Genomic DNA, 25,248 nt, shown 5'->3' with positions numbered 1-25,248 from the left:
GGATGGTGGGAGCACTGTCCTAGAAAGATTGGCCGCCCTATATACACAATGCCTCATGACCTCGAACGTACCGGAATCTTGGAAGACCGCTAACATAATCCTAATCCATAAGAAAGGGGACGCCAAAGACTTGAAAAATTATAGACCGATCAGCTTACTGTCCGTTGCCTACAAAGTATTTACTAAGGTAATCGCAAATAGAATCAGGAATACCTTAGACTTCTGTCAACCAAAAGACCAGGCAGGATTTCGTAAAGGCTACTCAACAATAGACCATATTCACACTATCAATCAGGTGATATAGAAATGGGCGGAATTTGACCAACCATTATATATAGCTTTCATTGATTACGAGAAAGCGTTTGATTCAGTCGAAACCTCAGCAGTCATGGGGGCATTACGGAATCAGGGTGTAGATGAGCCATATGTAATGATACTGGAAGATATCTATAGCGGTTCCACAGCCACCGTAGTCCCCCACAAAGAAAGCAACAAAATCCCAATAAAGAAAGGCGTCAGACAGGGAGATACGATCTCTCCAATGCTATTCACAGCATGTTTACAGGAGGTATTCAGAGACCTGGAGTGGGAAGAATTGGGGATAAAAGTTGATGGAGAATACCTTAGCAACTTGCGATTCGCCGATGATATTGCCTTCCTTAGTAACTCAGGAGACCAATTGCAATGCATGCTCACTGACCTGGAGAGGCAAAGCAGAAGGGTGGGTCTGAAAATTAATCTACAGAAAACTAAGGTAATGCTTAACAGTCTCGGAAGAGAACAGCAGTTTACGATAGGTAGCGAGGTACTGGAAGTGGTAAGGGAATACATCTACTTAGGGCAGGTAGTGACCACGGATCCGGATCATGAGACTGAAATAACCAGAAGAATAAGAATTGGCTGGGGTGCGTTTGGCAGGCATTCTCAAATCATGAACAGCAGGTTGCCATTATCCCTCAAGAGGAAAGTGTGTAACAGCTGTGTGTTACCAGTACTCACGTATGGGGCAGAAACCTGGAGGCTTAGGAAAAGGGTTCTGCTGAAATTGAGGACGACGCAACAAGCTATGGAAAGAAGAATGATAGGTGTAACGTTAAGGGATGAGAAAAGAGCAGATTGGGTGAAGGAACAAACGCGGGTAAATGACATCTTAGTTGAAATCAAGAAAACGAAATGGGCATGGGCCGGACATGTAATGAGGAGGGAAGATAACCGATGGTCATTAAGGGTTACGGACTGGATTCCAAGGGAAGGGAAGCGTAGTAGGGGGCGGCAGAAAGTTAGGTGGGCGGATGACATTAAGACGTTTGCAGGGACAACATGGCCACAATTAGTACATGACCGGGGTAGTTGGAGAAGTATGGGAGAGGCCTTTGGCCTGCAGTGGGCGTAACTAGGCTGATGATGATGATGACTCTTTTCTAGCGCCCTTTGCATTCTTCCCATGTACATCACAAACGTCAGTGGCAATAGACGGCACCGCTGTCTCAGCCCCTTGTTGATATGAACTTTCTCCTTGCTCCTAATCACTTCCCATCCAACGAAAATTGCATTTTTAGGTAAATTTCTTACACAAGCTGTAAACAATTGTCTCCTAAGCCTTCCCCTTGCAGAATCCTCCACAAAATGCTGCGGTCTACGTTGTCATACCCTCCAGTAATGTCTAAAACAGTCACATATAAAGCTCTCTTTTCTACTCTAGATATTTCAATACACTAAGTAAGAACAAATAAGTTATCATCCAGACCCCTACCAAATTTAAAGCCCTCTCGAAGTTCGCCCAATATGCCAGCATTATCTGCCTATGCTCGTAGGTTTAATTTATACACCTGCATTGCTAACATGTATATTACAGATGTACCAGTCAATGGTCTACCTGAGTGAATTCCATCTTTTGCTGCCTATCTTTCATAAATAAATTCATTTTGCCTTGCGCCAGCTAGCTGGTACTCGGCTATCTTGTATTTCTCTACTGATTTCAACGGAGCTTCCTGACTTGTTGGTCCTAGTGTTGTGTTACTGTCTATTAATCCGCCCAATGGGAAACTCGCATAACCCTGTTGCTCAGGAACTGTCTCTTCGGCTTTCTTCCAGTTGAAATTTGTCAGCGCCAGCTCCTTTACCATCTGGTTCTGGTTCACGCTCGGTTTTTAGAGCGAAAGCTCTTCTCCTCAAAACACAACTCCTAAGGTCAATCTCGGCGCGCGTTTGATCTTCAGCCGCCGACGAGCAAGCGGGAAGGTGTGACGTTACGTCACGTTATCCGCTGCGGAGAGGCGCCACAGGTGCACTAGCTGTAGTCTCGCTACAGTGTACCATGTGACTAGGCGAGGGTTTAGCAGCTGCTATCGCCGGCGCTTTGTCACTCAGTCTCGCCATGGACGAAGCACGCGCCGGTGCGAGCGCGTCATCTCTTCGCCACAGGCGCCAGGCTGAGTCTGGACATTAGAGCAACCCAAGTTCTAACTGCAAGCAAGTACGTTACAGACCATAAATCAATCTTTACCTTAGTCAAACCACAGCGAGACAGTGATAGAGCCTTTGATGTGTAATAAAACAGTCAAAGAAGCAAAAGCGTGTCTAACCATGCTTAACAAAACTATTACTCGTATGACTAGGTTGAAGCCACGTTGAACCGCAGCCACTTCTTTTTCTAGAACCACCTCGGCATTGCCTTCAAATGATTAGGCTGTTATTTTTTGGATGTAATTTAACGCCATAGCTCCTTCCAGTTTGTTTCCATCTTCTTCAAGGATATCTTATTTTAGAGTTACAGACTTTCAGCCTAATAATATTGTTGCGAGGCGGAGACAAGCACGAAAGTTGTTTGTACAAGGTGAATGCTGAAGGCACCAGCTGCCACTAGAACATGGCGGCCGAAACGTCCCAGCAACACTTCTTCGTCATCGTCTCTTGCTTGCACATCCTGTTCTGCATATGCGTCCTTCTTGGTGATCTTGTACAGATGGCGATAATCAACACAAAATCTTCAGGTGTGGTCTTTTTTCTTGACTGCGACTAGTGGTGAGGCCCAATGGCTAGCGCAAGGCTCGATGATGCATCTTCAGCATCTTCGCGACTTCGCTTTGGATGATGTTGTGCTCTGCTGCAGACACACAGTAGGGGCAGCGGTGGATGTTACTTGCGTCGCCGGTGTGAATCCGACGAGTGAGAGCGGCTGTGCGGCCGAGCCGACGGTCATCTAAATCAAAACTACCGAGGTAACAAAACAGAATGCGCCTAAGGACTTCAGTTTGAGGTGGGGAGTTCTCGGTAGCGATCATATTATGAACGTCGTGGTAAGGTGACGAAGCCGAACGGGAACACGCGAGGAGAGGGCTGACAGAGGCAGAAATAGTGGGCGCGAGCGGAGATGTCTGTTGCTCATGCACAGGTGTCAGACGGGCCACAGTCATGTTACTAGGAAGAACATGCGCAGCAGACCAAAAGTTGACAACGGGAAGACAAGTGTAATTATCGGCCATGCGGACAACAGTTTTCTTGGGAGCGCGACGCCATGCAGTAGAATAACGTCGACAAGCGGAGAGATGATGTAGTCGTGATTAGGAACATGTGGTCAAGTGGTAAAAGGCATAGTAGTAGCGGCTTGACGCGGCAACCAAGCGAATTCGGCAGAACACAGGGACGGATGATGTGCGTCCGAATCAAAGTAGCTGTCAGAATGAAGGTCAAAAGCACGACACCTTTAGCGCAGTCTATTAGGGCAGAATGGGTCGGAAAAAGTCCATCCCCAAAATCAGAGCATGCGGACAGCGCTCTAAGACAATAAATAAGATGGTGGTTTCATGGTTGAAAATCGTTGCTCTAGCTTTACACATGTCGACAAATGGTGGCGTACTACCGTCGGCAACACGTACTGTGCATAGAACGGCAGGCGTTAGGACCTTTCTGACTCGTTTGCGAAGGGCGCCATTCATTACAGACATCTGCGCACCGGTGTCGACTAAAGTCACCTTAGTGCCGACGGGGGACTTGACTGGGACTCCACCCACCTCAACGTCTAATATACTTCCAAGGGTAGGCAATGTGATCAGAGGATTTGCAGGCCGGGTCGTTGATGCAGCCTCACCTCCGGGAGCTGCACCGACTAGTTTTTTTACGCGGGGGAAGAGCAGCGGCGCGGGCCTGCGGCCAATGAGACCCACGACTTAGGGGAGATGGTGACCGGCTGGTTCGGAAGGTCGTAGGTACGTTGTCGGTATTCGTAGATGATGGACAAACAGAGAAACGGGGAACACTTTGATCTGGACGGTCAGACGGAAAGCTCCACCTAGGGGACAATAACCAACGCCTGCGGCAATGACGAGCGATATGTCCAACATGCATGCAATTAAAAGAAATCGGCCTACCATCCGGTGTTCTCCAGTCGGCCGGGTTACGACGGCGAGTTGGAACCGCTGAAAACGGGGAAGCACTGGTTAGGCGGGGCCGGTCCTGGCCGACAGCGGCATCACGAATGGGGCAGAGAGGCAGGATGCCTAAATTTGCTATTTCTTGTCTGACAACGGCCTGTATAAGCGATACAGAACATGCGTTGTCTGGGCAATGCTAACGAGGAACGACGGTAGACATGGCTTCGAGCTCGCAACGAATTAACCGCGTCCAATTTTCTTGTCCAGACAGGGTAGGTCAACGTGGCTGTTCTTCACACGAAGACGTCGAAGCTCTATTTTGTGGCTTGTTGAACTGCTGCGTACTCCGGTGACTCTTTATCAGTTCGAAACTGCAGCACTCTTTGGTGATCGCGTCCACCGAGTGATAGTCCTTGCAAATAAGCGGGTTGAATGCGTCATCTGCTATGCCCTTCAGGATGTGCCCAATCTTGTCTTTCTCGTGCATGTCATTGTTAGCTTTATGGCAGAGTGCGAGGACATCTTCAATATATGCCACGTAAGATTTTGTTGTCGTTTGAGCACGAGTCGATAGCTGCGTCTTCGCTGCCAGCTGAAGGCCAAAGGGCTTTCCAAAGATGTCTAGAAGCTTCTGCTTGAAGACGTCCCATCTGGGTATGTCGTGTTCGTGCGTCTCGTACAATGCTAGCGCTGTGTCTCGGTGGTAGAATATCACATTCGCTAGCATTGGCCGTTTGGATCAACCTATTATTTTCACTTACACGCTCATACCGGGAAATCCAGTCTTCACCGTCCGTACCATCGATCCCATTGATGTTCCCTGGGTCTCGCGACTGGGACAACACGGTCAGAGTATGCGGCAGCGCAGGTGGGCGGTCGTTCATTGTGGCGCTTTGGCTGTCGATCATCGTGTGAGGGTTCACGCGGCGACCGCTGCTGTGCTCCGTGTTGATACCCCGCACCTCCATTAAAATCTTGCGAGGCGGATACAAGCACGAATGTTGTGTATGCAAGGCCAATGCTCAAGGCGCCAGCAGACACTAGAACATGGCAGCCGAAGCGCCCCAGCGGCAACAACAGTTCTTCGTCGTCGTTTCTTGCTTGCACGTCCTGTTCTGCATCGTGACAATATTATGTGGTTCCAATGCATTGTAGGTTCGGCTACTTTCTTCTTTCGCGAATTTCGGACAAACAACGTTCGCTTTCACCTTTTATTTTTGCTTCAACTAGTGCATGCACTATAATTATTTTCTCCCATTATGCTTCCCATTTTCTGTCTTGTTGAACCTGCGGCAAGTGGGCCTATTTTGAATATCTATGTTCTCGTATTGCTCTATCCCTTGTCGATCGCTTCCCGCATCTCTGTGTTCCACCAACTTGTCGGTTGCTGTTTTCCCTTCCACCTAGCGTATCACTTTTCTTTCCTTATTTCTCTCGTGAGTATATTCAGAAGCCCATTGTATTCCTACTCTTGGCCATTTGCCAAGTTCCTTCTCAACTGTTGTGGCTTTATTTGTTATTTGTTGGGCATTTAAATTTCAACTGACCATTCTTCGCTCCTTGCTTCCTTTCCCAACTACATATCCCATCTTACAAATGATACGCTTATGGTAACTCCATGTGTTGCTATAGCCTTCCTCTTCAATGACCATTTCTCTCGATTTATTAATCATAAATGTTTCCATTTCTCGTCGGCGTATCGGGGTCCAAACCCAAACACGGTCACCGGGCTGGTACTCGACGTAGCGTCGTCAGAGGTTGTAGTGTCGGCTGTCGGTACGCGGGTTGCTGGTTGTTGACCCGTAGGCGGGGAGCTGTCCGGCTTCTTCGGTGCGCTGGAGATAGGTGGCAACGTCAAAATTCTCTTCGTCGGTGACATGCGGCAGCATGGTGTCGAGAGTCGTCGTCGGTTTCCTGCCGTAAACCAGCTTGAACGCTGTGATCTGTGTTGTTTCTTGCACCGCCGTGTTGTAAGCGAAAGTTACGTACGGAAGGATGGCATCCCAGGTCTTTTTTCGACGTCGACGTACATTGATTTGCTAGCTTGTCAGCGAGAGCTTTCCATTCTAGCATTCTTTCTTTCTAGTGGAATACCGCGCACACAAGGTGCTCCATATCCCATAGACTAAACCCTTCGCTGCAACAAGGACCTCAAGCCGGACTTCACAGGGGCGAAACGTATATTGTGTCGCTCGTGATTGGAAATTGCCTTCATGGAAGCTTATTCAGCAATAATTGGCATGGCTGACAGTCCCACATGAAATGGTCGTGGATGCGATAACATTGACCGCCTATTGTGCCCTGTCCTCAATTTAAAGCATACAGACAATCCATGTCCAACGCATTCTGGAAACTAGATGATGCTTCTGCGAGTAAACATTTTACTAGAACACCGTTCTCACTGATCATCGGCTCAGGAGGCAGTGCAAGCACTGTTGTGCTTTCTGAAAACATCTGGCTTCTACAAGCGCTGAGAAGCCCATTAAGTACGAAGCTTTCTCTTTCCAGCCACCATCAGTGTTTAAACTAGGGTGTTGAAATCATGGAGTAGGGAAGTTTCTGTATAAAATTGAATACGAACATTTTAGAAAACGCACGCTGGAATGTGTAATAGAATATTGAACACTTTCTTATTTTTTATAAAATGCAAACATAGTTTGGGACTAGTTTGTATAAGAAAACGACACATCTATTGACTATCTGTCACATGTAGGCCTAAGACGACTGAAGAGATTGTAAGCGATAAGCAAATGTTTTTAGTTATCTGGAGCACTGAGACAATGTGAGCATGTAGACGGTTGTGTTCATCAAGCAAGATGTGGGATACCAAATCGCTGCACAGTGTTTGAAATGAACGCCAACATGGTAAGACTGGCCGTAACAATAAAATAATAATCCCATCTCTTTTGGGAAGTTTCTGACTCTGTGTTTCGAAGTTCGCTGAATGACGCGAGAACTTATTAGCAATGTCTAAACGTGATTTGATGCAAATATTTTCACTTGTTCCCGCGAATTCCGCTCCCTCCTTGATTATGTGTCACCCATGGAAAATACGCAGATATGAATAACTCCGAGAGCATGAGGCAATGTGGTGCCGTAAACTGGTAGTTGATGCAATGTTCTCATGAAGTTTATGTTCAGAACCTCGCTAACAAATGTGTAAAGCTTTAGCGTCAGGTAACATGTTTACTGATACAAGGTGTTGACACCGATATTAGAAGTTGTGCTTCACACTTTAAGCACATCAGCAATTAAAATTCCAGGGCACCTAAACGCTTTTTATAAGTTGTCCACGTAAACTTGACGGATCAGAATTAATATCTAGAACAAGGCCGCTTAGTGGTCCTTCGAGTCTGGCGCTACGAGTAATGTACCATAGCGGTACGTGCTGCCCAAGCCAACAAGCAGCAGCCTGCGGTCCCAAGCCGCATTTCACCGACGTCCTGCGCGACGAGATACTCTTCCCTTAATCAACACGCGGCGCGCTATAGCGGCAGCAGATGTTCCCTTTCGCACCCTCTGCTCCGTGAAGGCGCGCTCGTCCCGAGAGCGAGGATGACGTGGCGTCGTGGCGATGGCTTTTGTCCCCTCACGAAACACCCTGCGCGCTCGAGCGGCAGGAGGTGGTGTTCGCTTTCGCTCCGTCGAGGCGCGCTCCTGCAGTGACGTTGCAGACGATGGGTACTCCATCTAGGTGGGCTCGTGAAGTGGCGTCGCAGCCAATGGCCCAGCCAGGTCCCATTTCGCTGCTACAGATAACGCATGCCGGCTTTTGTGCTCAATGAGCCAGTTGACGCTTTCGCATAAAAAAAATCTCGCACCTGTAATCTTTATTTCATAGGACGTTTGCGCTTTAATGCGAAATGTTCTTTAGCCACAACTCAAGGGGGTGGAGGACGTCATTAGATACTGTATGAGTAACCTGTATGGATGAAATTTTTATGCTGTTTTTAGTAAAAATATGTTTCCATTCACACACTATAATTTACGCGATGTAATTATTCATCCTTGAAGGAATTCAGCTTGCAGAGCGGCTTCGTTTTGTGCACATTTTTGCTTTCTAGTCTTGGATTATAGGCGGACTGTTGCTGCGCGCCGTCTACTGTTTATTTGTCTTGAACAGGAACTGAGGCTTTCCAGGCCGACGATGGCTAGCGCGTTCGTTGTTGTTGTTGTTGTTGTTGTTGTAGCCTGCGATGCGTGTGGCTCCTACCCACGTTGGGGGATTGGCCAAGAAATGGGTGGATTATTCGAAATTATTATGGAGCATAAATTTCCTAATAGCTATTGAAATAGCATTGAATAGCGCTTAATTACCTGCTAAATAAAATCAGGAAGGTCATATTGCATGAGTAATAATTAATTTAAAAGTAAAAACAAAAAGAAAGGAATTTAGCAGGGCATTCGTTTAGATTCCGTAAGAAATGATCGGACAGCGAAGCATGCATCCCTGTGGCTGAATCCCAAAGTGGACGCTCCGAACGAAAGAATTGAAGGTTCTGTCAAGTCCAGGGCAATTCTTCGAAAAGGTATTTCCAACCATCTTTTTCTAACCGCAGTAAGGCGGCGACAAGATAGAAGAAAGTGGTGTATCGACTCTTCCTCATTACAAAAAGAGCAGAGGGGGGAGGGAACCAAACCCGACCTGTGTAAATAGAAATTCAGCGAGGGTACGCGGCAGCGTAATTTGGTGAGGCAGACCTCAAGCATCTTTGTGTCACAGGATTCGCTATGCCAGGGAAATGCCAGGTGCTTATACTCTGGAGAAGCAGTCAAATGTGGGTTTGATAAAGCTAATCTTATTGATCGCATCCGAAATCTTGCCGCCGTGATCTGTGCTGTCACTGGTAGAATAGGAAGAACAGGGCCGGATAGTGATGAATTTGCCAGTGAATCAGCAGTTTCATTAAAAAACAAACCTTTATGCCCTGGCACCCAAATCAAATGAACACATTGCACATTAAAATTAAATTATGGGGTTTTACGTGCCAAAACCACTTTCTGATTATGAGGCACGCCGTAGTGAGGGACTCCGGAAATTTCGACCACCTGGGGTTCTTTAACGTGCACCTAAATCTAAGTACACGGGTGTTTTCGCATTTCGCCCCCATCGAAATGCGGCCGCCGGGGCCGGGATTCGATCCCGCGACCTCGTGCTCAGTAGCCTAACACCATAGCCACTGAGCAACCACGGCGGGTACATTGCACATGGGCTGGAACTAGTAAGTGGAATAGCTTTAGCATGGGTGACTCATTAGTAGCGGTAAGGCAAGAGCATACTGAAAGGGAATCAGTCAGAATGGCAGCCGTTGTAATAATTGGGTCTAATTTACGTAAAGCTAGGATTACTGCTAACAACTCGGCCAGAAAAATAGGCACAAAATCAGGCAACCTTAAAGAAAAAGACCAGTCGAGTGCAGGACAAAATATTCCAATGCCAGCTTTTTCCTCGCACTGTGAGGCATCTGTTGCAATGATAACGTTTGTTTCTAGGCTGCTTAGGTGGTCTTGCAACATGGCGTTTAAGATGCCGTAAGGGAGTAGTTTCGCGTGGTTTGGGAAAATGTCATCGAACCTGATCTCTGGGTAATTTGAATGCGTATTATCATGAAGCACCTCGCGAATTTGCACATTTAGTGGTTCAAGTAATGTTTGCACAAATATAATCTGTGGTCTATGAAACCTGGGCCAATGAATAGGAAAAAATAATTCTGGATCAGAGAGGAAAATAATTTGAAGGCGGTTTAATGGGGATTCATATAGCCTTAGGAAAGTCTGAACTGTCAGAAGGCGAAATCGGCATATTATGGGTGGGATTCTTGCCTCCAGGTATAATACGGCATTCGAAACGTATTTTGGGAGGCCTAAGCACAGACGTAGCGCCTCTCGTTCCAACAAAACTAGCGGCCGAAGCTTGTATGCTGGATCACCGGAGAATAAAACGCATCCAAATTCTAACACCGGACGAACATACATCTTATATACCACCAAGAGGGATTTTCTTCGCATACCTGTTCTCCGGTTGCTCAACTTGCGCAAAATGCCCATTGAACGAGCTCCTTTTGTCGCAATATATTCAATATGCGGCCGCCAGTTAAGAATTCCGTTGTAAATAACTCCAAGGTATTTTAGTGACTCTACTTGTGGGATATCTTCGAGATGATAGTTAAGCGATATGTATACTGGGTCTTTAACGGGAAACACAAGGATAGCACACTTATTAGCATTCAGGTTTAAGTGTAAGCTATCCAGCCAGCTTTCCAGTTCCCTGAGATACGACTGCAGTATTTCGTAAAGAGAGTATATGTCGCTAGCCATACCAAAAAAGGCAATGTCATCAGCATAAACGTATGTACTGACAGCTGGGTGAACGGGGATTCTGCTCAGTAAAATATTAAATAATACTGGTGAAAGTACCGATCCCTGAGGCACACCTCTTGTTTGCTTATATTTACTGGAAGAATAGCCGCTTCGAAAACAATAGAACTCCCTGTCTTTTAAAAATTCATGCACCCATGCTACAATATAGCCTGGAAAACAATGGCTCTGTAACCGATTCGTTAAAATTGTATGTTCAATGCTGTCATAGGCTTTACATATATCTAAGGTAACTAGAGCCGCATATTGTTTTTTCTGTCTGGCGATGTTAATGTGACTTTCAAGGTCTACATGCGCGTGCCATATTGAATAGCCAGATCGAAATCCAATTTGACACGGACTCAACAATCGATTGTCGTCAATAAACTCTAATATATGTCCGAGAAGCACTCTTTCAATAAGTTTCACTATGTTTGATGTCAAAGCAATTGGTCTGATGTTGTCGATAGTATAGCCTGCCCCTTGTTTTTTAAGTAACGGAATAATTTTGGCGATCTTCCAATCTTGCGGAATCCATGCGTTACCAACAGAGTAGTTTAGCAACTTCAGAAGCTCACGTGGAGCTTCTTGAAAGAAAATCTTTAACATTGCATTTGTTATGCCGTCCGGGCCAGGGGCTGTAGTTGGCAACTGTAACATGACCTTTGCTACTTCCGAATAGGATATCTCCTTGTAGCCCGAGAATGCAGGAGAAAAAGCAGGAGTTTGGAGGCGCGTTGCGAACCGACTCTCCAGTCCTTTAGCCAGTAGTTCTAAGGACTCCTGCATTTCCTGTGAGGTATAGACGATTGAGTCTACATTAATGCTCATTGAGAGTTTGTTTCTAAAACGAAGGTAATTAAATAAAGCACGTTTGTTTTTGGATTTAGATAGATAATCAAAATGGTTTTTATCGTACTCATCTTTTGCATGTTTAATAGTACGTTTGAAGGTTGCCGAAATAAATTGATAATCTTTCCAATTTTGTGGGCTCTGATTATGTAGAAGTTTTTTCCAAGCAGCTTTCCTTCTTCTATAAACTCGTGTGCACTCGCTGTTCCACCAGGGACTAGATGAGAAACGCTTAGCTGTCTGAATTACAAATTCAGACTTTTGTCGGGACCTCTGTAATGCTGAACAAATATTCAAGCCAATGTCTTCGTCATTACTATTACTTAGTGACGCAATGGTGGACCGCAAGCAGTCTTTAAATTTTTCACAATTCACAAATATTCTGCCTTGTCGTTCAACTGATGTTAAAGGGCATGCAATTTCAAAGTATACCGGGAGATGATCACTGTTTGTACAGAAATCAATCGTTGTCCAAGATGTCACAGTGACACTTGTGCTAGAAAACGTCAAATCTAACACTGAGCGAGATTGTCCGCGGACAAATGTAGGTCCACTGGTATTAAGGCATGTAAGGTTTTTATCTATGGTCCAGTTCCACAGACGTGTCCCGCCTGAATCTGTTTTGTAACCCCAAGACACGTGATGCGAGTTGAAGTCACCAGTAAGAATGACTTCATTTTTGCAGCTGGCAAGCGCACTATCCAATTGGTATGTACTGTGTACGCCCGTAGGGAAATAAGCATTTATAATTGAAAATGTACGGTAGCCTGGGATGCTAAGATGCACTGCCAAAATTTCACATTCCGGAGACATTAACTTGAAAGCTATTTTCGCCTTATGACAGAATTTAGATGACAACAAAATCATTAAGCCACCTCCTTGTGAAAGGCGATCTAATCGAAAAGATCGAAAATCTTTAAATAGAAAATTTTTCTCAGGAGTAAGCCAGGTTTCTTGTAAGATTATGACGTCAGGATTAAGCTGAGTTGTTAAGCAATGTAAGTCTGTTGAAGCAGAAAGCAGGGAACGACAGTTCCACTGTAGCACTTTTAAAGAAGCTATGGTGATGATCTAATTGATATAGTTTCTTGAGCGACTACCGTCGCAATGAACTTTCTTGGACGCCATAATGAGAAATTGGATTACCCTTTTTGTTTTTGGTATATGGACAAGCAGCAGTTACTGGAGACCCAGTTCGTTTTTGCGGTCTGGTATCATGACCTGTTTCCATGTCGACCTGCGAGTCTGACTGACGCGAAGAACAAGGATCGGATCCTACAAATGTTGAGTCCGATGTGGTACTCGGCGCTAGGACTGAACTGGCTACCTGTTCTGCAGCACAAGCAATCGATTTGGTGATTGGTGTTGCAGCTGTTTGCAATAGCTGTGTCATCTGCGCAGTAAACACTTGGGTAAGACAGTCGGTAACACTTGTGACAATATGTTGCATAGCCTTTGTCATTGCTTTTTCTACGGCCGATTCAATGAGTTTCGACAAGTTGTCTTCCTGTAAAGTAGATTGCCTCGCAGTGACGCCAGCGTATCCAAAGGCTCTTTCCTTGACGACTGCAATAGCTTCTCGCCGCGAACATCGTCGCCTGTCAATTACCTCGAGTACCTGTATTTCGTTAGCTCTAGCCGAGCAGTTTGCATAGTAAGCCGCATGGTTTCCTCCACATAGGCAGCAAGTTTCGGCTTCAGCTGTGCACTCATTGGGAGAATGATCGGCACCACAGGCGCGACAGCGTCCATTTGATTTGCAGCCTCCTGCACTATGGCCAAAACGCCAACAGTTCCGACACTGAAGTGGACAGGAAGCGAGAGGTTCCACTCTAAAAATAAGTGGCCACACTTTCAGTTCAGAAGGGCAGGACATGCCAGCAAACGTAGCAATAACTGATTCTGTGGCAACTTTTTCTCCATTTACCAGTCGGTTACACCGGTATACAGCTATGACGCCAGCATCAGACAGTTTCTCCAGAGTCTCAGTTGGGCTCAATCGAGAGTCTACGCCCCGGACAATGCCTTTAGTGCATGCTAGATGAGGAGGAATAAACGCACTGACCGGGACAGATGCGAAAGTCTTACACTTTAGGAGGTCTGCGACACAGGTCGAATCTGATGACCTACAGACTATCCCACCTCTTCCAAATTGTCGGACATCGCTTATCATCTGGAAATGACGCGTCATGGCCTGGAGCTCGGCCTGAACACCTTGTGGGTTGTTCAGCCGGATGAATCCACCGTTCGAGGGCACCAGCGCGACAGGGATGCTGCTAACACCGCTGCGGAAGAAAGATTGCAAAGGCAAATCATCAGGGGAAAGGGAGGCTGACCAAGGGCTGGGCCCTTGCCCAGGAGAGTTTTTAGACATCAGCGATGTTTCAATCACGGATACGTCCTACAAAAATAAGATAAGTAAGATAACTAGGTCAAATCCACCCAAAACTCAGCCAAACCACCAAGTAAGTTCCAGCTTGGGCACACCGGGGCGGAGATCGAACGCAGCAGCAGGAGCGATCGAACCTTGACGTGCTCAAGTGCACGGTAGCCCTCCGTCTCCTGCGGAACATGCACCGTCGTCTTTATCTTCGTCGGTGGTGATGCTGACCATAGCATCACTACTGCCAATATCTGAGACGAACAGCGTGGTAGGAAAGTACAACTGTGGAACTTTTTATGTACTCACGTGTAGCGGCCCGACAGGTAATGTTGTCGAAATGTATATATTTCCTTTGAGAGGTTCAATTTCACTTTGTAAATGCACTTGTGGACATATGCGCCAGCACCACTCGTAAAGCTTCGTTGCTGGATCCATATTTTTTCAGTAGTGTTCAAAGCCTACAAAAGAACGTAGAATTTTGAGCATTATCGCGCTTTCTTGAAACATGGAAGGTAATTATTCCGAAGAACTAAAGTACCCTGAAATCAATGCCATCGTCTTTATCAGTCGGAAGACTGTTTTCTATATTACTTCATTTAGCAAAAGATGGCGCATACTTGCCTGTGTTATAAGGTGTGTTGCTGAAGCAAACAATGAAAGAAATGAGCCCCCGTGCGCCATTTTATAGTGTCCACAGCTTCCGCCCAAACATGTGTAGTCTATCTTACATTCTTTCAGGTAAATACTGCTGCTGAGCCATTTGTAGCATGCTAGTCGTTCGGCAGGACAAAGCAATTTCTAAAGTATTGGAAGACGTACGCGTAGCTATCAGGTGGGAAAGGAGTCATTCGTAATTTCTGTTTGGCCTGAAACAAGTTCATATAGGGTGCAAAGAAATTAAACAAGACTGCAATGACAATGAGATGGGTTTCTAAGGGAACAGTTCTGACGTATAGGGTCCGGCACACAAACACCCTCATATGTAGGGTCAACATGCATCCATACTTCACCAACGTAGTCCAATAATATTACCAAAATGGCCCACATACAATGCACTTTTGAGAGCATACGGCGCTTGAAGAAAGCAAAATATGGTTAATACGGAAACTAAAGCGACTTTCGAATCCGTGCTGCACGCCGCGGGAACCATTAGGAGCTTTAAAAAGCTTATAAACAATATAGCGAAACATTCGGTTACCTCCATACGGGGCCGCAGAGATGCAATATTTCAAGTCACTTTGACTTCATTGTTTTGCCACTGTCACTCCTGCGATTCAACCTCAAAGAATGCAGCTCATTTCGAGCGCGGTAACGCTGTCAGCTTCTCCAGCCGGCTGACAAACATTGATCGTCTGACGTCACGCTCTGCAGCACACCTATGAATGCTGCAGTATCCCTCGGATACAGAGCAAGATTATCGCTTCCACGTGTGATGATCACGCGTGGAAGCGACTGCATTCAGGCTCTTTGCGCGTTTTATGAACACTCTGCCAGATTTTTCGCCATCATGAATAATTACACGTAAAAATAGTGATTACATTACCTTTAATGTGTTTTCCGAAGAACATTATTCCCATTTGCTGTACAATTTCTCTCTGCGTCAAAATTTCGATGCTAAGAAACTACTACAATTTCGAGCTTAACCGCATTTTCGGCATGTCTCGGGACATGTTCGAGGGCCGCGTATGAAGGCTGATCTGCGATTTTCTAGTTGCGCCTTTTGTGATGCCTTAACCACTTTTCTCGATTTGTCAGGGCTCACAGCGACGCAATATGTCATCAATGTGTTCAGCCGACCATGAAAGGTGAATGACAAGAGAGGCATCGAAAGGAGCGGAATACATTCGCACACTGTACCGGCCCTGGCTTTCCTCATGTGCATTGGTGGGTGCCGTTGTTCTGGATTAATGGTGCGATTTCTGTCCTATTTCATGTAGCGTCGTGCTCTGTGATGGCTTCGAGAGCTCGTCTGCTGCTTCGTCGCTTCTTTGACCCTTCCGGCCGTTGAGAAAGTTAAAGAATCAGGCCTGAAAGTTACGTGCACTTCGTGAAAAAAATGGTTTCGTGCAGAAGCTGCAACACTTGAAACGTTGAAATAAACAACAATGTGCAGCACTACGGCAACTAGTTCGCAAAGCGCAGGCGGATCGAGTGAGCCTATCGTATCTTTCGTACAGCCTTTAACGTACCCGGACAATTGAAAAAAATTAATGCGCTCTGACGACCGCTCGTTACAGTAAAGTAGCAGCCGTGCAAAAAATGTTTCAATGAAACCAGCGGCAAATAAAACGCAGCATGAAGTAGATCAAAATAAAGTTTAAATTGGTTGCGCCATCGGGAAGCGTCACTTCAAGAAGCAATTACTGCTACATTTGAAAAGTTGATTTGGCATGTCCACGTGCCAATCCCTACTACTGAAAATTACGGAAGATATAGTGGGCATAATAACTTACTAGCTATGACGTGATGTTTTGCTGCAAGGGCTATAACAGACAGACAGACAGACAGACAGACAGACAGACAGACAGACAGACAGACAGACAGACAGACAGACAGACAGACAGACAGACAGACAGACAGACAGACAGACAGACAGACAGACAGACAGACAGACAGACAGACAGACAGACAGACAGACAGACAGACAGACAGACAGACAGACAGACAGACAGACAGACAGACAGACAGACAGACAGACAGACAGACAGACAGACAGACAGACAGACAGACAGACAGACAGACAGACAGACAGACAGACAGACAGACAGACAGACAGACAGACAGACAGACAGACAGACAGACAGACAGACAGACAGACAGACAGACAGACAGACAGACAGACAGACAGACAGACAGACAGACAGACAGACAGACAGACAGACAGACAGACAGACAGACAGACAGACAGACAGACAGACAGACAGACAGACAGACAGGCAGACAGACAGACAGGCAGGCAGACAGACAGACAGACAGACAGACAGACAGACAGACAGACAGACAGACAGACAGACAGACAGACAGACAGACAGACAGACAGACAGACAGACAGACAGACAGACAGACAGACAGACAGACAGACAGACAGACAGACAGACAGACAGACAGACAGACAGACAGACAGACAGACAGACAGACAGACAGACAGACAGACAGACAGACAGACAGACAGACAGACAGACAGACAGACAGACAGACAGACAGACAGACAGACAGACAGACAGACAGACAGACAGACAGACAGACAGACAGACAGACAGACAGACAGACAGACAGACAGACAGACAGACAGACAGACAGACAGACAGACAGACAGACAGACAGACAGACAGACAGACAGACAGACAGACAGACAGACAGACAGACAGACAGACAGACAGACAGACAGACAGACAGACAATGAACTTTATTTGATCCTGCGGAGCTTCAGCGGGGGCTCCTATCAGGGACCCGCGGAAGCCGCTGGCCGCGTCCAAGTCCGGGCAGGAATAGAAAGAAGAAGAAACTTTGTTGAAGAATAGTCCGGCAGTTCTTGCTGTGGTGGCCTCAGGTGGCGGCTCGAAGTCCTCGGACTCGGGCGGCATCTTCGGCTTGTCGGACGGCCCAGAGCTGGTCTGCCAGCTCTGAATTTTTGATAGCCGCCTCCCAGCGGCGGCGACACCTACGGAGAAGGTCCCCGGTGGCTCCCGCATCCGGGGCGGCGTCGGGAAGAAGCGAGTTCGAGCCTTCCCGTACTCTGGCAACGGCCGCGGTTATGGACGCGTCGCGAATGCAGCTGGTTTGATTAGCGTTGTTGCCGGCACATTCCCAGAGCATGTGTCGCAGCGTTGCTCTTTGTCCGCAAGTTTTACACACGTCTGTTGGATATAAACGCGGATAGCATTGGTGTAAGATAGCGGGGCTAGGGTAGGTGTGTGTCTGGACCAAGCGTAAAGTTGCGGCCTCGTTCCTGTTCAATTTATCGTGCGGTGGCGGGAATGTGCGTCTTTCGAGTCTCTAGTGTGGGGTGAGGTCTCTGAACGTGGTTAGGCGATCACCCCACGCCCAGTGTGTTTCTTGTTGCTGTATTTCTGTTGTAGTGTCCCGATCCGGCATATCCGAGGCCCCGCTCTCGGGGGCGGAGGCGGATGGTGGGTTTTGAAGCTGATCATCTTATGCAGCTTTGTGCAGATGTACCCTACTGAAACATTGCCTTTCTAGTGAGGGTGCCCTCATCTTCACCTGTGCTACCCTCGCTGAGTTGAGAAAGTAGTTGCTGTTGGGAGACTGACCTCTTGAGCTGAGGGGCAAACTTGCAACTTCACTGAACTAACGATAAATGCTAAGCTTGCGATTCAGGCCGCTAAGGTTATCGGTAAGTGAATAGAACTTTTTTCGGCAATGAATGCAGACGGAAAAATGGCAACCGGCCAATTTATGGAGCCGCAGTTCTCGCTACAGCAGTGTTCATCGTGTGGAATTTCTTGTCAGTGTTCCGACAGCAGCAGTTTCCTGACTGTCAGCCCATGGCCATGTCTGCCCATTTTGACTGCCTTTTCACAGCTACATATTATATGGATAGGAGTTACATGGATACTCAAGGTGAATTTCCCGCCGTAGTTGGTACCGTCGCCGTGATTGTCCACACAATGTTCAAGCGCGATAAGATCTCAGCATTGCGCCGCATTCTGTACACGCGAGTGAAAGTGTCCAGAGAAAGTTGGTTGCATGATCCACTGATTTCGCGCACACAATGGAGGCAGGCGGGAAGGAGCATTCCGTCTTAAACCGCGCGCACGGTAGCAGGGCATAGGGGAGAATTGGGGAACGAGAGGGGACATTTTAATCAGGCGGCTATGTAGTTGTCTACGCCCACAAGCTCTTATGACTCGTAGACGCGCCTAAAACAATTGTGTGGAGTCGTTGGAAGTGAGACTGCATCCATACGTTTACCCAATGCACGCATTGTAGAAACTATAGACTACATGAACCTCAGAGAAATCCGTGAGTTTCAGACCCCAGGCCTACGGCTTTTAGGGAGGAGAATTTTTCACCTCTTCCTTCGGCTGTCCCACTTCTGGTGCCGTTGCCTGGCACACTGCGTCGGTGAGTAGTTTAGAACGTGCACATTGTACATCGCAATGAAGGGGAAAGAGTCTAGGGGACCTGTACAACAAGAGCTCCCTCGGCGTAGCCACGATGGCCTCTGGAACTCGAATTGCGTTTGCTGCATTAGCCTATGGAACTTCCTGGGCTTCTACGCAATGTTCTCTGAGCGGCTGCATTTACGCGTAAGCGCCCCCAAAATAGCATTGGAGAAGCTGCAGCGCTTACCTCTGTATTCACGTGGAGGAGCCCACAGAAAAGATAGAATAGTACAGAGAAGATAGCGGGATGACACAGCGAATATGTAAAGCCAATGCAATCTTGAAACGCGTAAATAACAAGGTTGCCGGTCTTCGGTCATGACAGCTTGTATACATGGGAAGATTGCGAGAGAGGGGAAAGGCGCCGTCAGAAAGCATGATAGGTTTGCGGTCTGACCGGAAAATATAACTCCTAGATATGGTTGATGTTGCGGACAAAAAAGGAAAAAATATTTCAAGGCGCGGTAAGGCACATTTCCGCTATTACTGATGAATAAACACAGTGCTAGCTTGCCCGCGCGGTCAACTGACTCAGGGCATGCAGACGCAAAATCGCATTGAAGACACCGCGGCGTCATGATCACGGAGAAAGATATAGTGCCCCCCCCCCCCCTCCCTCAAGACAATAAGAGGCACGCAAACCATAGCTTCAGCCCCGATGCGACACGCCGTGTGAGGCGATGACAGTACTAAGCTTCTTCCAGGCTACGAACAATGGCACAGAACAACGCCTCGTACAAACATGTTTGCCGTTGTTCTCAGCACTACGTAGACAAACGCAAGTGATGTACGCATGGTGAGATGTAGCAAGGTATTACAACGGTCGTATACCTTCAACTTTACCGCCGAATAACCGTTTCCCAGAGTGCGTAGGGTATGCATAGTTTTATCTCTAGCCTTTAATGCACGATATGTCTATAAACAAACTGGAAGTTTATAAGCAAGAGGGACGTGATGATGTGCATAGCGCAGACATCATCGTTGATATTCCACTTGTTTCACCAAACAACCCACAGTATTGAAGAGCAACCTTCCCTAAGCCGTCATTATACGGTATGTGATCAGCAAGTGCCAATTGAACAGCCATAAATGAACAGCAATCGTTGGTAACCGGTGGAAGAAACCTTCACTTCAAAAAGTGGCGGCAACCTTTTCGAGCCTGTGCTGTATTGCCAAAATACTGCGTTCTTTTGATTTGCCTTCGTCGTCCACAGATGCTTCCTCGCAAACCTCATGGACGGCTTCGAAATCATCACTCAGGTAACCAGCATCATTCGTGAAGTAATGAAACCTCTGACCCAATGCAAACCAAAAAGTTGATGTCAAAGTAATGTACATATGTATGGTAAATGTATAATTTAACATATTCAGCATAATCATGTCAACACTTCGATGTAATGAAACATTTAATCTTCAACAAACACTGCGTCATTCGTGCTCCACACCCCCATGAAAAATATAGCTGTCTAAAAAGTTCTTATGGGCTTTTACTTGCCAAAACTATAATCTGATTACCAGGCACGCCGTAGTGAGGGACTTAGAAAATTTGGAACACCTGGGGTTCACTACTGTGCATCTAAATCTAAGTACATGGGTGTTTTCGCATTTCGCCGCCATCGAAATGCGGCCGCCATGGCCGGAATTCGATAACGCGACCTCGTGCGCAGCAGCCCAACACCAAAGCTACTAAGCAACCACGGCGGGTAACAGCTTTTTTTGCTACCTGCAAGTGTGACACGAGCGTGTTGCTTGACACTGGATCACTCTGGCTCTCTCTTCACCGGTCTCGCGTGAGTCCTGGGAAACTTTATTGTCAAGTGACTTGAAAAGATCTGGATTTCACTGGGGGAACCGCTAGTTTCCATGCTATGATGCTGAAGCGCACTTGTAGGCCAAGAAAATTTGTTTTTCTTTGCTCGAGTTCACTGGCACGAACTGGAACCTGCGCCCACTGCGTTTATGCCTCAGTGGTTTCAGTACGTAAGGAGTAAGCGCCGCTTAATAATGAATGACCAATTCAATTTTACAGCGAAGCTGTATATTGCTAGAGTTCCATGCATGTTTTGTGTTTGTGCGTCAAAGTAAGAATGTAAGCGTGGGCCGATCCCGGATATACTGCAATACCGGGCAGACCCTCTGCGGAGGTGAAGCAGACTCCAAGCATTCTGCCCAAATAATGGCAAAATAAGAAATAATAAATAATAAACACATCAAGATGCACTGTTTCAAGCCGGTGAGTATACTGGAATCGTTTATAAACTGCACATGCACTCACGAGCAAGAGGCCTTGTTATATATGTAAGACAACATGTATGTACAACCATAAACCCTTGGCTCGCAAGATGGTAACGCCACCGACTGGGGGGATGTCTGTGCCGTACAGACGAAAGACAGAATTGTGATGTTTGGTTTGTATATATCTCCAGTCACACCCAAGTGTGACATCGAGAATTTCAAGACCATGCACCTTGCGTGGATTAGCCGTGGTGACACTACCCCGTGATCATTGTAGGAGACTTCAATGAGGTCATTTCAAAACCAGAGAAGAAATTGTTCGCTCATTTTGTGCTAGAAGATTTTGGTTTGAAATGCCGCACCCATGCAAGTCAATCAACTATTCAACAACGGTCATGTATAGATTTAAGCGTGAAATCTATGGCGGATAGTAAACCTCAGAGGGTACAATACAGGACCACGCAGAACTTGCGCATGATGCAAATAATTACCAGCAGGTAGAGGGGATGCGAGGAATAGGGCCTGATCCGACTAGAGCAGGCTTTTTTTATGAGCTGCATTGCGCACGCGGCACCACATCTAAACACCACCAACGCGAAAGTCGAGGTACTCGACTGGCCGATACCCAAGGCGTATAAGGAAGCACCCGGAGTCCCACCAGGAACGGCTACTTTTCCCCTCGAGGAGACGGGGGTGCACAACAACCCGTGCGACACCTGAGGCGCACCTGGTATGCCAGAAGGGAAGGCCACAGCGCAAAACAGCGGGACGCTACCTCTCGAAACCTCTTGGATATTCATTACTGAAGACCGGCGCACTTACGAATATTCTAACACGAGTACCCGTTTCACCGATTCCCAAGAACATGCACCCGACCTTCGACTTCGGACGGCGACATGGCCGAGTGCAGGCGCTCGTGAGGAAATATGAGAACCACCCCAACGTCTTGCACGTAGTCGGGGCCAACACCATAAGAAGCGCTGCTTTCGTCACCAGCGTAGTCGATAATCACGGGACCGAAATAAGTACGTCGTAGCAATAGCGGTAAGCCATTACGACGAGGCCATACTGGAAGACCATCATTGCTCTTAGGGACTCTCATGCGGCATGCAGAAATTTTTCCAGCTACAAAAGTTCCAGGGACCCACACCGCGTTCTGAGTGGACCGCACCAGCTCGCACCATATATACGGATTGTGTGGACTCCGGGGCATGAGCCCTTGCGTGGCAGTCAGCAAGCACAAGCCTACGCCAGAGCGCATGTACACCAGGAGCCGCGAGAGGACCGCGCCAAGCAGTTCAATCCCGAGCCCATAGCATTCACCGACGCGCACATCCTACAACACTATCGCCTTTCACGAAGAACACTACCACCCCGCATAATGCTCTGACGGAAGAGGAAGCCGTAATATGGTGACACTCCCAACAAACACATATCCACAATTGAGTCTCGGCTACGCCATACATCCTGCGCTGTGCTCCTATTGATGCTCACACTAATAAATGATAAATGCCCAGCGATTCGCCACACTAACACGATAAATGCCCAGCGCTTTGCCACATGATATATGGGCTTGAGCAAGCTCACCGCAGCTCACGCCCATAATACGCTCCACCATACGGAAATGTAAAGAAGTAGAAATGGAAGAAGTAAAGAAAGCCTTGGGAACTATGCAAAGGGGGAAGGCAGCTGGGGAGGATCAAGTAACAGCAGATTTGTTGAAGGATGGTGGGCAGATTGCTTTAGAGAAACTGGCCACCCTGTATACGCAATGCCTCATGACTTCGAGCGTACCGTAATCTTGGAAAATGCTAACATAATCCTAATCCATAAGAAAGGGGACGCCAAAGACTTGAAAAATTATAGACCGATCAGTTTACTGTCCGTTGCCTACAAAGTATTTACTAAGGTAATTGCAAATAGAATCAGGAACACCTTAGACTTCCGTCAACCAAAGGACCAGGCAGGATTCCGTAAAGGATACTCAACAATAGACCATATTCACACTATCAATCAGGTTATAGAAAAATGTGCAGAATATAACCAACCTTTGTATATCCCTTTCGTTGATTACGAGAAAGCGTTTGATTCAGTCGAAACCTCAGCAGTCATGGAGGCATTGCGGAATCAAGGTGTAGACGAGCCGTATGTAAAAATACTGAAAGATATCTATAGCGGCTCCACAGCCACCGTAGTCCACCATAAAGAAAGCAACAAAATCCCAATAAAGAAAGGCGTCAGGCAGGGAGATACCATCTCTCCGATGCTATTCACAGCGTGTTTACAGGAGGTATTCAGAGACCTGGATTGGGAAGAATTGGGGATAAGAGTTAATGGAGAATACCTTAGTAACTTGCAATTCGCTGATGATATTGCCTTGCTTAGTAACTCAGGGGACCAACTGCAATGCACGCTCACTGATCTGGAGAGGCAAAGCTGAAGGGTGGGTCTAAACATTATTCTGCAGAAAACTAAAGTAATGTTTCACAGTCTTGGAAGGGAACAGCAGTTTACAATAGGTAGTGAGGCACTGGAAGTGGTAAGGGAATACATCTACTTAGGACAGGTAGTGACTGCGGATCCGGATCTTGAGACTGAAACAATCAGAAGAATAAGAATGGGCTGGGGTGCGTTTGGCAGGCATTTTCAGATCATGAACAGCAGGTTGCCATTATCCCTCAAGAGAAAAGTTTATAACAGCTGTGTCTTACCAGTACTCACGTACGGGGCAGAAACCTGGAGGCTTACGAAAAGGGTTCTACTTAAATTGAGGATGACGCAACGAGCTATGGAAAGAAAAATGATTGGTGTAACGTTAAGTGATAAGAAAAGAGCAGATTGGGTGAGGGAACAAACGCGAGTTAATGATATCTTAGTTGAAATCAAAAAAAAAGAAATGGGCATGGGCAGGACACGTAATGAGGAGGGAAGATAACCGATGGTCATTAAGAGTTACGGAGTGGATTCCGAGGGAAGGAAAGCGTAGGAGAGGGCGGCAGAAAGTTAGGTGGGCGGATGAGATAAAGAAGTTTGCAGGGACAACATGGCCACAATTAGTACATGACCGGGGTAGTTGGAGAAGTATGGGAGAGGCCTTTGCCCTGCAGTGGGCATAACCAGGCTGATGATGTTGATGATGATACGGAAATGGGAGACAGGCTGTCCAGCTCGAACTCGACGGGCCAGCTCAACCTGGTCAATCGAGCGAGAAGGGCAGCTAAGGCTGCGGGATTCCTGGACTCGGCAGACCACCCACTGCAGAACGGAAGAGCTGACTACGCTCATGCGCTCTTTTTTATAACGTTTAACCCCTCTCCCTCTTTATGTATAGATTTAACTTTGACTAAGATTATGTGTAAAGCTGTAACAAAACCAATCGGTACATATCATAGTAATAACAATGCTATCGCCACTACCATTACCAAATGATCAAAAATAAATACGAGTACCCTTGTCTAACCATGCTACCGCTTCGCTGCTCCGCCACCCTCACAGAGTGGAATAACTCCTGAGCTTTTTTTTTTTTTCAGAAGAGTATTGTCGGCCATCCTAAATACCACCATACTTCGAGGTCACAAATTTATGCTCCATTTCGCAGCTCAGAATAAAATGCATGACCAGCGCCACTGCGTTTACGCACGCATATATGTGACACCGAAGATCACTTTCTTTTCTCGAGTTTCCTTTTTGGCTGTGCAGATAGCCGTGTTATGGAACCAAATTACACAAATACTGATAACACCTGGTTAAGTAGTACTTTTTTAATGCATGAGGCATCGACGAAGCATCAATATATGTTTACATTTTGTACACGTTCGCCTAGTCATGTCATTGTCACATCCGTGACTTGTTGTAACGGTTCTGTCGTGGCATTAAGATGCGATGATGGCTACGTATGGCAGCAAGTTGTCCCAGTATTGTG

At 46.7% G+C, this 25,248-nt stretch overlaps 2 long non-coding RNA genes across 3 annotated transcripts in view; one reads left to right on the top strand and one right to left on the bottom strand.

Moving 5' to 3' along the window:
* Positions 1–25,248, bottom strand: part of LOC126526306 (uncharacterized) — a 75,300-nt gene that overhangs the window by 18,622 nt on the left and 31,430 nt on the right. For both annotated transcript variants that reach the window (XR_011895956.1, XR_007598512.3), the window contains exon 2: positions 14,272–14,423. This is a non-coding gene — a long non-coding RNA (uncharacterized lncRNA). The remainder of the gene's footprint in view (positions 1–14,271; positions 14,424–25,248) is intronic.
* Positions 19,871–25,248, top strand: part of LOC129383541 (uncharacterized) — a 55,726-nt gene continuing 50,348 nt past the window's right edge. The window contains exon 1 of the long non-coding RNA XR_008611422.2: positions 19,871–20,351. This is a non-coding gene — a long non-coding RNA (uncharacterized lncRNA). The remainder of the gene's footprint in view (positions 20,352–25,248) is intronic.

The sequence above is a fragment of the Dermacentor andersoni genome, chromosome 8 (genome assembly GCF_023375885.2).
Source record: "Dermacentor andersoni chromosome 8, qqDerAnde1_hic_scaffold, whole genome shotgun sequence".
NCBI lineage: Eukaryota > Metazoa > Arthropoda > Arachnida > Ixodida > Ixodidae > Dermacentor > Dermacentor andersoni.
The sequence above is the reverse complement of the archived record's forward strand: the minus strand, read 5'-3'. Positions and strand labels throughout refer to the sequence as shown.